The sequence below is a fragment of the Varroa jacobsoni genome, unplaced genomic scaffold (genome assembly GCF_002532875.2).
Source record: "Varroa jacobsoni isolate VJ856 unplaced genomic scaffold, vjacob_1.0 contig01550, whole genome shotgun sequence".
In the NCBI taxonomy this organism is placed as follows: domain Eukaryota; kingdom Metazoa; phylum Arthropoda; class Arachnida; order Mesostigmata; family Varroidae; genus Varroa; species Varroa jacobsoni.
In genome coordinates this window covers 11,566-17,888 of record NW_019214655.1, presented here as the reverse complement: position 1 = coordinate 17,888, position 6,323 = coordinate 11,566, and the positions used below count along the sequence as shown (strand labels likewise).

At 40.9% G+C, this 6,323-nt stretch overlaps 1 long non-coding RNA gene across 5 annotated transcripts; it reads right to left on the bottom strand.

Moving 5' to 3' along the window:
• Positions 1-264: 264 nt before the first annotated feature.
• Positions 265-4,907, bottom strand: LOC111272087 (uncharacterized). Of its 5 annotated transcripts, none has more exons than XR_015315604.1 (4): positions 4,824-4,907; positions 3,989-4,177; positions 3,047-3,301; positions 265-1,096 (listed from the first exon to the last, which is right to left on the bottom strand). It is a non-coding gene; the product is annotated as an uncharacterized LOC111272087 (long non-coding RNA). The 5 variants fall into 5 exon arrangements; XR_015315605.1 differs by having other exon boundaries at positions 3,055-3,301; XR_002687313.2 differs by lacking the exon at positions 265-1,096 and adding an exon at positions 1,115-1,340.
• Positions 4,908-6,323: the final 1,416 nt, after the last annotated feature.

Genomic DNA, 6,323 nt, shown 5'->3' with positions numbered 1-6,323 from the left:
CAGCCATGGTAGGAAAGCGGAGTATCGTATGAAGTGTAGGCACAGTTTCAATGATTCTAATTTCGATTGTTATTTACATATAATTAGTGTTAGAATGTTCGAAATTATTACTGTTCTAGACAATAAACTGCTGATGACAATGGACTGTTGATCCATGAGCCTAATTGCAGCTTAGATCTTTCTTAAGTGTAGTCAGTTTTCCAACACAGATTTGCTTTTTAAGATATATCCATAAGGACAAGTCGACCGACGTCGGGCTTAGAATAGTCTGTGGAATGATTTCATCGAGCCCATTTATTTGAAGAGAAATCCCCACAGGATACAGGAAAATAATAACACGCAAGTGCTTCGTCCCGCTGTGAAGCAAATTTGCTGTCTTGAGTGCCTCGAACGTGTATTAAAACATGTCCTTGCAATGAATTAAAAAAAAAGTACGGTCCAGTCAAATTGAAGTATATACATATGGCTAAAACGCATTAGTTCACGATTCACTTTAGGGCGATTTTGAAAGGAAAGCACCTTGACGCGGAGTAAAAATCACGCTGAAAGGCTCGTCTAGCAAAGAGACTTCGTCTGCTTAACTGTTTTGAAATGATTTTTTTCCCACTGGAATGTTAGAAGATTACGCGTACGAACTGAGGTTTCGGCGATGGCGAATGCAGGGTTTGCTTAGCTCTGAGGCATGTGAGAGGTCTGTGTCGTTTACTATTTATGTACAAAGGCACAGGGAGAGGGACAGTGGTTTGCCGTGACAAGCTCACAGAGACGTCTCGTCGACTTTGGAACACTGTATCATTTGCTCATTGTTAGTTCACACAGGGTCTGGAAGCGCTAAGGGCGCGCGTGGCTGCGCAGACTCCTATAGAAAATATAAGCTAAATTGGAAGAACTTCCGGAAGGCATCCGATGTTAATCTAAGCGCGGCTATATGCAGCACTCAGTGACTAACATTTCTAGCTCCCTTTTAGTTAAGGACGCTCAGGAAGCTCTTCGTGTAAGGTTGGACAGTTTTTCTTGTTTCTGGTTGTTTCATTGGCTCTCTTTCGTCGTCGCTTCTTTTCTGCCTGTCCATTGTCGAAATTTAGGAGGAAAACAGCTGAAATTGAAGGAACACTTATTTTCATCGCAGAAGCTGTGCTAAGAAGCAATTTTCGTTAATTTATTGAGATGCACCATGGCATCAGCGAGAATATTCGTGCGAACGTGTGTACGTTTACCCAGTAAAGATACCATCATCACGACCTCTGTTATTTGCTACGAATTCCGCAGAACTAAACAAGTATAACCTCGCCCGCTGCGTCTCGTCCCCTCTTATGGGCTTGATGATGACGAGCTTGTGACTGTGTTAAAGAAGAGTAAGTAAATTATAGTTAGAATTTTCACCCTGACGAAGTTTCTTGCTGCGTGAAACAAACCACTGCTTCCCGTAACTAAAAAAAAAAATTAGTCCATACTGATTATTTCGTCTGCAACTTTTACTCCTTTTTATGCTGTGGCAACTGATACAAAGGCGGCTTCTCGCAGAGTTGTCTTCTGGTCCTTTCCCAAAGTAACTTCTGAAGAAGGCCCTCGCTTCACTCCGGTTTAGAGTCGTTCGCTCTCGCTGTCGATAGACAAGCTCGCCAACATTTATGTTAACTTTCCTGACGACAGCATTACTGCACGTAAAATTTATGGAGGTCGCCTTTAATCAATAACCACTAATCTTGAAAGGTTCTAGTATTTTTTTAGATAGGAATAACAGCCACATTAACAGATATCTCATAAACGTCGACATTTGAAATTCGATTTTCTGAATAGCACGGTTCGTCTACGCTGCGATCTTAAACTTATGCCACCTCAAGTGTCTCTAGGTTCGGCAGGCAAACACGTTACCGTTAAGTGATCACAAGAACAGGTAGGTATATGATAGTTTTACTATGGCCCTTTAGTTGCCTGCGAATCGATATAGGACACTTGGAGCAACCCTGTCCAATGTGGGACCTCTATTAAATTTTGTGTACGTTCTGGTAGCTGCATTGAACTATGTGATTCGCATTATACTCCGGATGTGTAGGCCTGTATCGATATATTCTTCTGTAATTTTATAGGGAAGAATGCCTAAGTACTTCCCGGCTCGACCTTATCTGGCAGACTGCATGGCACAGTTTAAATGAAGCGACAAGGCTACAGCCTACTCTGAACAGGGCTATTCTGTAAATGTATATTTCTCCTGGCGACTCCTGGGAGAAAGCAACGACTGAAGTTCGAAGTCGAACTTGTTGCTTGAGAATCACGATGCCTACTTGGGCAATGTTTCAAACACCTACATGCATTCAGCGTCCTTCAGGACAAGTGTCACTCTCAATAGGAGTCCTTTTTATCGTCACGAAACGGTCAATGGCAGCTATGATAAATCTCTGTATTCTATAAGCTTGAAATACTGCCTGCATGTAAGCACTGCGCGTACTTGTTCCATTTTGCATTCTGAAATTGATCGCGTCTACCGGATGGCTGATGTGTTTACGTGCGTGACTGCGCAAAATGTCGTATACGCATTAGATAAAAGGTACGTCTACGATACCGTTACAATTTTCTTGAAGTGAAAGAACAATAGTCAGTGGGTTTAAAGTGGGCACTAGAAGCAAATTCAGATCTATAAAAGATTTCATGGATTAGTAGTTTCTACCTTTACTTGAAGAAAGCTAACACAACAGAGAGATAAAAGTATTAGTTTCACTATACGGTTTCGGCTCGAACTTTTGCGGCGTTCTACGTTGGAACGGCCTCACTAAGCATTTATTGAGTAGGTAAGAAGTCTACGGTGAAAAACAGTGGAAGTGTCATGAGAACATCTTCACTTAGACAATAAATATCAACAGGTGCTAATGGAAAAATTGTTATATTATCACCATTTCATTAGCTATCAACTTAGCCTATTATTAAATCAAAACACTATAGCACACAACGTAGAATGACATGCCATTGTACGTTGGGCCTTTGATTACATACGTATAAAACGACAGAACTATTCCTTATGATGAAATAGCAAGACGTCTGGCTTTACCTTATTACCTTACGTACTTGAAAGAGACCTATGCTCTTTTTTTTGACAGTGTACACTTATATACAGCATCGGTCATTAACGATACGTATGGCGACAAAATTCGCTAGCGACTCTCTGCCAGCGTCAAGTATCTTCCATTTTGCACCAGCCATTCCCATACCCTACACATGGTCCGCGCATCGATATTAGTAGGAAGACTTCAACACTGCAAAACTTCGACACGGTAGCTTTTCCACGAGAGGAAGACGAGCTTCACTGAAAAAACAATGCATATGGCAGAATATGCTTTCCGCAAAAGTATACAACTGTGGCGTTCTAGTTTTCACTTCATTTAGCATGTAGAAAAAGTATAGGATTTACTAGTTTTTTTTTGTACAATATTGGGAAAATCTTCCTGCCTGACAGGAGTTAGGAAGTAATGTCATTTAGGATTTAGGAGTAAGACCGGTTTTAATACGAACACGATCTTCTACTAATAGGAAAAGCCTGGCATCTCTCCATTCGATCTAGTTATTAGTAACAAGTTAAGAAAACATGTCGGTAGATAATTTCGAGGCTAGCCAGCTGTGAGAGCACAATCATTAACGCTACGAGAATTGGCTAACACGAAATTCCCCGAGTTCTTTACAAATCATCTGAAATAAAGATCATTTTTTTGTCAATATTTGAAAAACCTAAGGTACCCTCGTACAAGTAGGTTCACGTCGACAAGTCTCTATTTATCAATCGGAGCTTGTTTCTCCAAAAAGCGTATGGACACTAACTCTTCGCTTCAATATGTTATATTAGATAAATACAGTTTTATATGTTGTATCACTTCAGCATAGAGGATGTGGTGATAAAGGTTGTGCAAAAAGGCCAACCACCTATTTTCTTCACCTACACGACTGTACAAACGGTCGTTTATCCGCAAGCTTGCAGAATTAAGTCTTCTGAATTAACCTGATTAGGAGAATCTCTATACGACGCCAGTCGACAAATCGTCTATTCCACCGAACTAGTACCGTCACGCTCCCGTTTCGAGAGGCGGGCTTTCCGCTTAATAGGATACAGCACATGATAAATTCGCCTCTCGAGATCGCATTCCCGTACTCGTCTTTACTTTGTCGGATCTTGTACGAACGTCGTCTGCTAAAGAGGTACGAAGGAAGGCAAAATAAAAACTTAATTGTAATGCCATATAGCTTTTTTCATCGTGTTGGTGTTAGTAATGCCCGATAGCATTGGAGTCATTTGGAAATTTGTTCTGCTCTTTGTTAGGAACTGTGATGGTTGTATACTTCGTAGGTATATGCTGTTTATGCGATCCGTATGGAACACGGCTCAGGCTAATTATGTCGGATATGTCTACATTTCCATGTTCAAAGGAAGCCTGTTTCAGTCGCCGATGGCGCTACCTCACATTTATACATGAAGTAACAAATCATGTGTTGTGTTCTATATTGTACAAGCAATTAGCAAACATCTGTTTGTTTGGCTAGTTTTCACCGACCGAAAAGAGTCACCTGATTTCCTAGAATGCGTTGTATATGTTTACGTCACGTAACAAACCCAGAGTCGTTATTAGATTGCAAGTTGTTGCAAAAAAACAACGGCAGAAAAAATGCATATATTTCACCATCATCTAACGTGTCAGTATCAATTCGTATAGTGCATTTCAGTCCTTGACGCGCCAGAGAGTTCAGCGAGCGTTTCCTTCTTTTCCTCTATTTGTACAAACCTGTTCGCAATGAATTAGCGATTTTTGAATTGTTCGAAGTTGTTAGTTACCACTTACTAAAAACGGGAGGGTAGCAGTCACTAGGCCGAACCATTCACTGCGTTTTCATCACATCTTTAGGGGACGCGTTGCATCTACTTCCCCGTATCACAACCCTACTTATGTATTCTAGGTCGAATTGAAGTTGACAAGCAGAACGTAAATTATGATTTATCTCCCAGCTCGATTCCAGAAAGGGACTAAATGTACGAAGGCGATTTGCTTACATTATTATAAAAGTGGGCGTACCGACTGGAACAGCGGTTCTTTTGGCCAAACGTTTACTAGTTTTGGCAGGAAGGCGCATTGAAGAGAGAACGTTTGCCGCATATTTCCAGTGAACACCTCATGATGTCATAACTTTTACAAGCTTTACGGAAAAAATATCCCGTTCAGCTTGGTGACTCCAATTATTGTCATATCTGTACATGTATTTGGTGGAAAAGGCGGATTCTGTGAACTAGACAGGTCAGATCTAGTTTATCGTTCAGCACTATTTGTGTGATTCCAAGGGTTTCAGGTTAAGCTCTAAAAGTCGAGCAAGATCTAGGTTTACGTCCGGTATCGATGTTAGACATTTCATCAGACAGAGCTGGCTGGATCCTGCCAGCACGAAACGGACTGTATATTTATATCCGGGCTTGAACCTAGAGCACAACTTGTTCCTAAGGTTAACAGGCAAATACGTTACCTGTTTACGGGGCCTACACGTTTATTGTCTAGGTTCGAATTCGGGCATGGACACACGACTCGTTTCGTGCTGCGAGTAGTGACCCGTCTAGTGAAATACCTAACGGCGATGCCGCATGTAGAACTCGAAACAGAGAGCCAGTGATGAGCTCCATGTGTATCCCGGCCATAATAGTCGACCACCCATATAAGAGATACTCACTTAAACGACAAAGAAGATTACGAAATTGTCTTGGAACGCTCAAAAAGTATTCGTCACTAAGAAGTTGAAGACCAAAGGAAAAGTTCAACATCAACGTATCGATTCGAACAGCCACTAGTCTATCTTGCAGTTAATTTCTTTTTCCGTGTGGTTAATAACCCAAACAACGAGAAAGGTCCTAGAACAACTGACAAATTCGTCGAGAAGTTTCTCTCGCCCTTTTGATGAAAGTAACTTATTGCTTAAGTGTTCGGTATTAACCAGCGATCTAAGGCAGCGTAAGCCCTGACAAATTGAAAAAGAAACGGCCCATTTCGTGTCTGATCAGAGTAAACGAAACAGTTGGTAACCGCGGAAGTAACTAGCAAATAAAGTAATTATTAATTATTATTAAATTTGTTTGTCTCAAATTTGTTAGGATGGAAATATATAGAAGACATGACGCAAAGCCTTTCTAAAAAAATGGTCATCATCGTCATAATTGGCTTGCATAGAATTTCGAATCAATGTGACGAGCAGAAAGAAATTGTGCATTTCGTAATGGCCTACAGAATCAAGCCATCACTGGACGCTTTCATGGCTATAAATAATAAATGCTGGTCCTATATAATTGTCTCCGAGTCCTT